Source organism: Thamnophis sirtalis, unplaced genomic scaffold (genome assembly GCF_051295495.1).
Source record: "Thamnophis sirtalis isolate CommonGarterSnake01/CBP01778 unplaced genomic scaffold, rThaSir2_p1.2 scaffold_9, whole genome shotgun sequence".
NCBI lineage: Eukaryota > Metazoa > Chordata > Lepidosauria > Squamata > Natricidae > Thamnophis > Thamnophis sirtalis.
Window position 1 is genome coordinate 26,482,999 of NW_028261389.1, and position 11,576 is coordinate 26,494,574.

Genomic DNA, 11,576 nt, shown 5'->3' on the forward strand with positions numbered 1-11,576 from the left:
CCATTTACTGCAATCATACCACATTCCCAATCATAAACTAAACACACAGGCTAGGCTTGACAACCTTCTAATCTAAAATGTAATTGGCTAGTTTATGGCTCAGTGTGTCAGGTGAAGTCATTCTTTCTCTTTTCCTTAGAGGACCAATTACATGGGGTTTGGACATTGTCCAATGACTGATTTGATCTGCCAAACTGCTGGCAGCCAGTGATCAGCCAAAGTAGCCTGCAGTACAGCCCTCTAACCACTGCACCACTGCAGTTCATTAAATAACAACAAAAAAGCTGATGCACTTTCCTAGAACTAGAGAATATATAAGAAGACTAATTGAATTTGCTCCTTTGGGAGATGAGGAATCAATAGGGCTTCTATAAAGCCAGTGGATGGTCCTGCTTCCACTCTCTTTCTCAAAAGGACAGCTTCCCATAGAAGAATGTGTGAAGAGAAATTACAATCATAGATCAAATTGAAGATCAACTTGGTCCAATGTTCTGTTTCCACAGTGCTTAATGGAAGCTCAAAGCAGGATTTGAATCATCCTTTATTCAGAGATACTCTTGTTTTTGTTACTGGATAATATAATTCTCATTAACAAGCACAACTTCCAGCAATTTGTCTAATAAGGAACCCATTACAAACAAAAACAAAACGTATGAATCAACCCATCATTTGATCAAATTCACATATACGTATTCATTAATATATTCCAAGTTCCATGTCGTACTACAGTTTTTCAAATAAAAACAAGGAAGTCTGTATGTATCTGTTCTCCTGCACAACTTTTCCTGACAGAGCTGCATGTATCTTAAATGCAATCTTTCCTAATTTACTTTCATTTGTATTATGGTTGCATGCAATGCTTTAAAGAAGCATTTTGACTCAGTGAAACTTCAATCAAAATACCCTTTCAGGCAAAAGTACCAAACCTAAGCAATGCTTCTCTTTGAAGTGCCATATTTCAATCCAGATGCTACCAAAGGGCAATCTCTCTCGTTCTCTCCCTCCCTCCATCCCTCCCTCCCTCTCTCTCTCTCTCTCTCTCTCTCTCTCTGCCTGTCTCTCTCTGCCTGTCTCTCTCTGCCTGTCTCTCTCTCTGTCTGTCTGTCTCTCTCTCTCTCCTTGAATGCACAGGACTCCATTCAACTAAAGCAGGTTGATTACTAAACTAAGCTGACCTACCCCAATCTGGAAAATTTGATTGGTCCACTGCCTTGAATTGCAATAACATTTAGACTTATATACCACTTCACAGTGCTTTACAGCCCTCTCTAAACAGTTTAAATAATCAGCCTATTGCCCCCAATAATCCATTTTACTCACCTTTGAAGGATGGAAGGCTAAATCAACCTTGAGCCTGGTGAGGTTCGAACTGCCAAATTGCAGTCAGCAGAAGTAAGCTGCAGTACTGCATTCTAACCACTGCAGCTCTTGAATCAATGCCCATGACCATCTGGATGAAGATAGGACCTTAGAATGTACACAGCTGTTTTGTGTATGTCTGATTTGCATACACATTTTCTCATCAATATCTGTAGTTGCATTCTGAATGTATTTTTTACTAATCCCAAAATTTTTCAAGATGGTTACCGGGATTAAGTGCGTCTGTACTTATTTGTGGCCCAATGGAACATCAGAGTATTTTTGTAGAAGAGAAATGCACAGATTTCTCCAATATTCCTACTTCAAAATGTTTTCCACTGAGTAGCAATATATTTCAAATGCAATTAAAGGAGATCATTTAGCACATTATCAGTGATAAATGAGACCTTTGGATTACAAATGACTTTGTGAGAACAATTGGGCTTTGTAGGATGTTGATTAGGAAGCAGTTGTATAATTAAGGTTTATGCAGGTCCCCTTTAGGTTGAAGTCTCATCTTAAAAGTTTCAATTATCACATTAATTAATATGAAGCTATTTCAGTGATTCTCATCACCAAGGGTAGAAAGAAACTAAAATAGTCAATTTCAAAGTCTAACCTAGCAAGAAGGGAGGGGGAAAAAGCTATTTATTTTGGCCAAGGCTGAAACAAAACAAAAGATTCCGGAAGACAGAGTTTGAAATTAGAGGCATATCTGAAAAATTTCTCCAATGTGTGTTTTTGTCATACCATACCTCAATAGTTCGCCCTAGAAATTTTGAGTTTCTTTCTTTCTTTCTTTCTTTCTTTCTTTCTTTCTTTCTTTCTTTCTTTCTTTCTTTCTCTTTCTTTCTTTCTCTTTCTTTCTTTCTTTCTTTCTCTTTCTTTCTTTCTTTCTTTCTTTCTCTTTCTTTCTTTCTTCCTCTTTCTTTCTTTCTTTCTTTCTCTTTCTCTCTTTCCCTCTCTCTCTTCCTCTCTGCTACTTAATTCTAATAAATAGAATTTCTTGCTTTTTTTGGTAATTATTAGCTGCTGAGCTAAAGTAAAAGAAACATAATTCATCACCTGTTGAGATTCAGCATGCTTTATTAATGTGGCCATGTTTGCATAGGCTGTAAATAGAGAACTGCTGCACAGATTCTCTGTGTGTGCTTTTTTTTTTTTTTTTTAAGAAAAAGGCCAAAATTCCCCCCCTCCTCCTGGGCAGGACTACCGATGCCTGTCAAGCAGATATTAATCAGACTAAACTTTTAGATGTGTATATGCCACAAGCACATACATATTCACCACTGCATTCCCCGAGAGGACAGATGAGTAATTCTCCTGCACTATTTTTTTAATAAAAAAAAATCTTCCAAGGGCAGTAGAATTACGATACTGATATCACCAGAAGGGGCGAAATCATTTTTTTTTTTACAATTCATTTTTAAAACAATTACATATTTGGGTTTAGCCTATCAGAGATGAACCACATGATTTTGCTTCTTGCTGCAGTCAAAATAAAAGCCCTTAAGAAGTTATGACAATGAATGTTGGCATGTTGCTGCTAAATGTCAGTTACATGATTGAAAAGAGAGCTTGTGGACATCAAGCAGCTTTATGGGCTGCTCAAGCTTTTTGGGAGGGGAAGACCTCTTGCACTGTGTTTATGCTGGTCACTATACAGTAACTAAAAAGGATGAAATTTTCTTCTGAGTAGAGGTGAATAGGGGTTTAAGGTTCATGTCACTTCCAAATATTTCTCAACTGGCTGGCATAAATTATAATACTGTTGGAAGAAATGTCCTTCTGGGTTCAATTCCAAGTGGAGAAAAAGACACTGGAAACATGGAGGCTGCTTGGAAAGATGGTTTAATGGTGGACAGGATCACATGGCTTGAGCTCCTGAACAGAAAAGGGGGACCACATGCTTCCAGATGTTGGGTGAAGAAGAAAAAGAGACGCAGATGCTGAAAGTTCCTGGTTTTATGCCCTCTCTGGCCTTTGAACTTGAGCTTGTATTCTGATTGGTTGTCAAATTCCCATGAGGCTATGCAGGAGCACCTCTGTAGGCTGTGAGTCCACGTTTAGTTGAGCATTGCTTCTTCCCAGGTGCCCTGTGATGAGATGGGTAAAGGGCTAATAGTATCATGCCTTAATCCCATCACCCTGGAGCTGAAGGGGGAGATCTTTGTTATGTAGAATAGACTGGCTCATTGAGAAAGGTGGGGGCTATTAAGAGTGAGTCTGCTCCCTTCCTAAAAACATGTTTCTCCATTTCTGATCCATGGAAATATAATATTCTGCCTTTTCAATATTTCCCAGGATATTTCATTTTTCTAGGAGAGGGGCGGGTTTTAACTTCCTACAATACAATTTCAGAAAACATTCATTCCATTAGTCAACATTACAGTGATACTAGTACAAGTGTGTCTGCAAGGAAGATCAACAGCATGAAGACGGGGACCACAACTGTGAAATCAAAACATGACACCTTTGTTTTGGGGGACAGAAAAAAGGGGCAGCAGTTAATGGAGGAACACCCCCCACACACTACAGATTGCCATGGATCAATCAAAGATACTCAGGTTTTGATCACATGGCTTGTTGACACTAAGCATTTATACTAACTCCATATCTGTCTGTCAGTGAGACTCAGAATCTGTAATAACAAGTGACCCATGAGGAGATGTTGACTGCAAACCAAGTTATTGCCCCCCCCCTTTATTTTAAACTGCTCAACTGTCAAGAGTTCCTTTCTTATTTTACTGTTCTCAGGATTCTCTAAGCATTTTGGCTGCTTTCCTTTGAAGGAAGGGGTGATTTAACCTTTTACTTACACTCTAACTGAACAACAAGCTGTCATCTCTTTCTGGAACCCTCCTCAATTCTTTATTAGGTGTCACCTTAAACCCAGGATCTGAGCATTTAAGATCTCTCTGCTGCAGTTATAGAAACTGATAGTCCGTTATAAGTTTCATTTGTCAGTTTGAATGGAGCTGGGAATTGTTTTATGGGGCAGATTTCAAGTTCTTTCAACTACTTCAGAGGACAAGAGTAAATAATTTATTTTATTCTTGTCTACAGCAGTGTGGTTCCTCATCTTTGTATCCCAGGCCTCACCAAAATAGAACAAAAAGCCCATGTTTCCAAGAAAAACAATGTTTGCAGGCAATAGCATAACACATTGCAGATACATACCCACATACACCTATATATGCACAGAGCTGCAACTATAAAATAATGAGAATAAACTGGAGCTGAAATAATGCTTGCTTCCTTGGAAATTGTCTTCTCCAAACCCAAACCAAAATATACATTCAAATAATGAGACAAAAAGAAAGGACAACAAAACATATTTTATGTTTGGCTCCTAAATTCAAAAGTTTTCAGAACTGCTGCTCTAATATTGGATTGGGAGAAATGCTGCCCCTATTTTCCAGATGGGAAGAGTTCCTTCATCATGTCTTCCCCAGGGAATTAATTAAGGTATAGGAAATCAGAATGTCTCATAGCATTTTAAATATCATTACAGTATGTGCCTGTTGCCGCAGCATGCTTAAACCAGTCAGCCACTAACCTAGTCAAATTCCTTCATTAGCGTTCCTGGAAATGCAGAATCATATTAAGTCAAACATCATCAAATGTTATCCATTTTCCCCAGAAAGTGCTTAATGTCCCATATGCCCTTCTATTCAGTATGGCTTCATATTAATAGGCCATTTAGGGAGGAAGGATGTCTATTAAATCTGAATGTCCATTACATCTGAAAGTTATTTTCCTTCTTCTATTATTTTCTGCCCCAAGGCTGTGGAGAGGAGGGTGGGGGAAACTACTACTTCTTTTTTTAACAAAAGGGCACTATGACAGCCCATTAAAGACATCAGTCTACCTTATCAGTCACTCTTATAATTTAACTGCATCTGCACCAGCATCCCACTCACCCACCTTCCTATAGCTTTCCTTGTCTTAATTTCATGGCCTCTCACTGCCACCCAATTCCAGGCTTTTCTCATCCTCCATCTCTGCCTTTAGCAGGAACCAAAACATTTGATTATGTTATTGACTCTTGGTAACACATAGATTTTCTCCATGATGATCTATACCTAACTTGCTCTTCAGATCTCACTGAGTCAGTCTGTTTTGCTGATGATCATCCTCCTTTTATCTTTCTTCTCAACTTTCCTAGCATTATAGTCTTCTCTAGAGAGCCAAATCTTTGCATAGCGTATCTGATGTAAGATAATTCGAATCTGGTTGTTTGTGCCTCAAGTGAAAACTCTGATTTGTCCAATGATCCATTTGTTTACTTAGCTGTCCATTATATTTTCAGCAGTGAATTTATTTATCTATATCCACATGTTCCTACTGATCTTTCTGATCCTCTTAGCACCTTTCTACTCTTATGAAGCAGTCACAGAAGCAGACATACTCACTAAAGAAAGGAACAGTTTAAGATTCCTTTCTCAACTAATGGGAAAGTTTGCTAATTCAGAATGTTGACCAGGGAAAATTTGCCTCTTCTCCATTTCTTTATTTTGGTTGGGTGAATTTATATGATTTTTTTTTATTTAATGCCTCAGAAAGTTAATGAAGAAAGATTTCACCTATCTAAAAGGTTCTACTGGATTACTATTATTATTATTTAAAAAAAGAACAAACTATAATCCTGTTGAAACACTAAGAAGAGTTTGGAAAACTTTCTGAGGTCAATTAGATGCAAACTATATGGATTGCCAAAAAGACATGTAATGGATTGGCAGTATAGCTAATGGAACACATGCTTTCCCTTTTGTAAAAATACATGATAATAGATTAATAATAATAACCAGATAATAAAGAGAAGACAGAAAGAGATAGCAAAGAAGCTGAAAAAGCAGTGGATACTTCTGTAAAGAAGCTGAAGAAATACTGGATACCTAGTTAACAGCTGCAAGAAGATTGCACAGGCTGACTACAAATAACAGCATGACAAATAGTAACAATGATGCATCAGAAAAGCTGCAAGAAATACCACTTTCCTGCAAGCAAGAACTAGTGAAGCCACAAAATAGACAAAGTAATTGAAAATGAAGAAGCTAAATTTGTCTGGAACTTTAGAATTCAAGCAGACAAGCACCTGCCACATAACATCTCAGAGTTAACAATTGTCAATAAGAAAGACAAAAACTGTAGGCACTGAACATGGCTGTATCTGGAGACAGCAAATAAAAGAGAGAGAAAATGGGAGGAAAATCACAAAATATAAAGCCCTCAAAATAGAAGTAAAATGACGGTGACAGAAGAAAGCAAAGATAATAACAATAACGATAGATATCTTGTGTGCAATTGCAAAACACATGGAACACCACTTGAACACTATTGGCATTGACAAAACTCACTATCAGTAAATTGCAAAAGGCAGCTTTACTTGAAACAGCTTACATACTTCGAACACCACTATATATGTTTGTGTGTGTGTGTGTGTGTGTGTGTGTGTGTGTGTGTGTGTGTATGTATGTATGTATGTATGTATGTATGTATGTATGTATGTATGTATGTATCTTTTTAGAAGAAAAGCTAGCAAAGTATCCCACTGGAGCTGAATAAAGTTGACATCACTGTTGGTCACATGTCTTTATTGTGTAAGGAAGCTGTCAGTAAGCTCTTTAAAGTCAGAGGAACTTTAAAGATAAAACAATTGCATATGTCAGGAGTAATCTGCATGCACAAATTCTAGTAGGTATCAAGAGCTGGGAGATTCATTATTATTTATATAAATATATCTTGTAGATTTCATTAAGATATAGGCCAAGATTTCTGAGTTATCACATTCCAGCTTGTTTACAATTTTGTTAATCTTCATTTCCAAATGCTGATTAGAGCCTTAAAACTCTCTCCTCCTTTCACATTGTTTATTTAAAATGTATTCTCCTCTCTGTTCTTTTCTTGTCAATGGGTTTCAGGGAGAAGAATTTTCAAAGTTAGAAAATTTGAAAGCATATCAACTTAAATCAGAGAAGAGGGGACTTATGGGAACATATTTTGGAACCTGGATACACAACAGAACTTTGAAGTCTAGGATACTATTTTAAAAGAAGAGAGGCCAAAAAGAATGGAGTTCTTAATATTTTGATACGCTATTCTCTTCTTTTTCCTTTCTTTTCCTTCCCTTATTTAAATTTCCTTTGGCAACATCAACTAACTTTGAATATTCTCCTTAGAAATCTGGCAAAAGAACTGTATTTGACCTTTTTATGACAAAACTGATATATAAACGCCAAGATTTTACCTCTTTCAGGCAAAAGGAATGACACACATGGGACTTCAGAAAATTTGCTCAGAGAATCTAAATGCATGAAGTAACTAAAGAAATACCATGATGGGAGTGCTTCTTTTTCTTTATCTACTCTTTCAGCATTGTTTCAGAATAATAATTTTCCCATAATATTCGTAAGATGATATTTTCCAAGTAATGTCAGTTTATATTAGATAAAAAGGTTTCGCTGGTTCAGAGACCAACAAGGTGTTGACTCCAACAGTTCTTACTCTATAAAAATTGGGACAGTAATCTATAAACTTATTAGAATCCAGTTAACATCATCGTTGTTGTCTATGTGGCAAATAGACAGGGAAGAAAATAATCATAATTCAATAATATTGGGAGAGCAACGGGTTTAAAACAATTATCAACAATCTGAACTGCTGGAGAAACAATAATAATCTGAAGAAGGCTTCAGTCTGAGCAGAAGAACAAGAGACAATGAATGTATTGGCTTTTTGAAATTCCTCTCTGGACATAGTTCTCAATTTTGCATTTAATATTGCAAATCAAAATATTACATTCAGTACATCAGTGATTGACAATAAATTCTAATTCTGCACTATATCCTCTTTGCTGCTCTCTAAATATTTTGCAAGCATAATTACATTAAATGTAGAGAAATAATCTCTAAAACATAAATTCCATTTTTGTTTGGGTCAATCAGTTTTGCTTAGAAAATAGTACATTGAGAGTTAATTCGCATATGCATTTGATGAAAATAAGGATCATCATTGAAACATACTAATTATATAAATCAAATATATGCATGATATGTTTATACATTAATTTGTCTGCTGCACTAGAGTATAATGCTCATGTATGAATTAACTGCAAAGCAGAAATCAGTAGGCAACGACTTTAATATTCCCAGAATTTTTTCTTTATATTTGAATCTACAATATTTAATATCTATAAAACATAAATGAGAGTCAATTTGGTCTAATGGTTAAGACACTGGAGCAATTCAGCCGGTTCTATCTGGGCGAACTGGTAGCGGTGATGGTTGGAGGCTCTGCCCACCTACCCGGACATCATCACGTCCTGTTTTTGATGCTGTGTGCATGCACGTATGCATTCACATTTGTGAACCGGTACCGAAGGTAAGTTGATTTCACCCCTGTGTTAAGACTTCAGGCTAGAAACCAGGATGCTGTGAGTTCTAGTGCCAGCTCAGACATGAATGCCAGCTGGGTGATTTGGGCCAATCCTACTCTTTCAGCCCAACTTACCTCACTGAGTTGTTATGGGGGAGAAAGAGGAGAAGGAAGAAATGTCTGCCATCTTGAATTATTTAAAAATAATAAAAGTGGCATTCAAAAATAAATCTTACATTTGAAATTTACAAAATTATTTGTAAGATACAGCAGAATTAGTCAGTTAACAAGCATAATACTGTATCTTATTTAAATCAGGATTTCAATAGTTATCTCACTATAAAAAGTTACTTCTACTGGCATAGCTGTTGTACAGAATTTATGATTCAGTGATCCAGAAAAATCTCCCCTCTTGTTCACATTTGAAATCATTGCTTGTTTGCATTCATGTCTTATTCTATTAATCTGCATTTTCCCTAACACTTCTGGAGAGACAAATGGGCTGTCAGAAGTAGCACTTATGGGTATAATTGCCCAGGAAACATTTACTTTGGAGCCTTAAGTGACTCAATTCCTAAAATAGAGGAACATATAGGTAAAATTCAAGGTTCTAATTAAGTTACAATCCAGAATCAGTAGAAGACAAGAGCAGGGCAAAATAAATCCAGAGAATAGTTAATGGGTATGATATTGATTATAAAGTCAGTCCTAACAATACCAGCTGACATAACTGAGTTATGAGGAGTTCACATATAATAGATATACTTTGAACCATTCTGTGGGGAAAAGACACATCATATATTCAAATAATTATGTTTGGAAATAATAGCTGTTTGCATAACTTATTTGATGAGAATGATCTTTCTTTTCCCTTTGCTAAGTGAAGTTTTTGATTTCCTTCTGGGTTAATCAGAATGTGCTAGGAAGCCGTAACATCACCAGATTAATGGAATGGCTAAAACTTTAATCTGATATGTTGAGGATTTAAATTCTGGCTTTTGCTATAATCTGATCTAACCTCTGATTAATTTAGGCATTTGTAGCACACAGGATAACAGTGAATTAGGAATCAGATGAAGAGCAAGAACCTGGCTCACTTATTTATAAAGAAAATTTCCTTATGTAATGATCTTACTTGTAACTGGCTATAGAATTGCAGTTATGTTACACAATTCTATGGTTGTCTGCTCAGAAGTAAAATCCATTTGCTCAATAAAATGTTGCCTTAGAAGGAAAGATAAAGAAGTTAAATCCTTTCCGCCCCTCCCTCCCAAATCAACTATAAACAATCTATGTTTCGATGCTTTTGAACTTCAGTTCTTCTAGCCAACATGATCTATGGAAAGAGACTGTGGGAGTTCTTAGTCACAGCAATCTATTGCCCCTAGGTGGCAATTCCCATGTTCCATCATGAAAAAAAAGATGAGCAGTCAATGGAGTCAATTTATCATTGATTACATGCCTTATATAAAATAACCTATACAAATTGATAAATACATTCTTATGCACAGCAGAATCTTGCACATTAATGTTTCCCTTGAATCACATGGGAATATTCTGAGTCTCCCCTTGCTATATGCTCATTTCCTTTTCCATTGCAATGCCTACACTGATGAGCATTAGTGAAAAAAACAAAGTATTCTTTGACTTCAAAGGAGGAGTATAGATTTGGTATGTTTAGTACATGTCTTGGTCACCACTTCAGAAATGTTGTCTCCTCTCATCATACTCTGCAATATATTCTTACTGTCTGCTGACATTGATAGCTGCTAGGATGCATTAGTAAGAAATATAGAATCTTGTACTACACCAAGTCAAACTATTTATTCACTGAGCTCTGGCTTGTTTGCATTGATGGAATCAAGATATTTTGCAGCTGGAAGTAAAGGAGATGATGTGGCCTTCCCATATTTCATGTAGAGGAGCAAGCTGGGCCAGCAGGAGCACTTTGTTACAACTGAGTTAGAATCTTTCACGTATTTGATGGCATCAGGCTTATCTAGTTCAGTGTTTCTCACACTTGTTAACTTTAAGAGGTGTAGACTTCAACTCCCAGAATTCCCCAGTCAGCGTGAGGATGAAAGCAAATCTGCATGGCATACTTAGTTCTATTCTACAAGAGTAGGAAACAGCCAAGAGGTTGAAGAGGAAGTAGTTGCTGCTTTTGCCTTCCAGCATCTTCTATTTGAGACTATTGACTTGTTTTTGCTTGGTATGTGTATGAGGGAGGGAAGGAGAGAGAGAGAGAGAGAGAAAGAAAGAGAAATTGAAATTCTAAGATGGGTAAAGATATTGAGCAAGTGGTGATACCAGAAACAAGATCTATACTCAGTTTTCACATAGACAGCATGAATGTACCACTGGTCCATATAACTTTACTATTTGTTGGCCTTTATGTATTTCATTGTATTTGAATATTTGCATACTTACTGCTTTCACTATATTTACGTAGTCGCTGTAAATGTACTGTATTTCGATGTACTATTAAGTCTCCCAAAGTTTTTATTTAATAAAATAGAACAAAAAGAGTGAAAATAGAAAAGAAAACAATACAGTAGCACAAACTTGTTAAATGTGTATATGTAGGTACAACATACCCGATTTTACTTAAGGGTCAATAAAGACAATCATTTTTCACTCTAATTGCCCATACATTACGCTTGTGAACATCATATGTTCAGTCAACTGAAAAACCCAGGGCCATAACTGTATCTTTTTATTGTTGAAGGTCTAGTTTCTTAGCAACAAACAGAGAACAGAGAATCCATTGCTGTTGTTTAGCTATCATTTTTCATTTAATAGTGTACAGTTCAAGCTTCAAAGTTTTCCTTACCCAATCC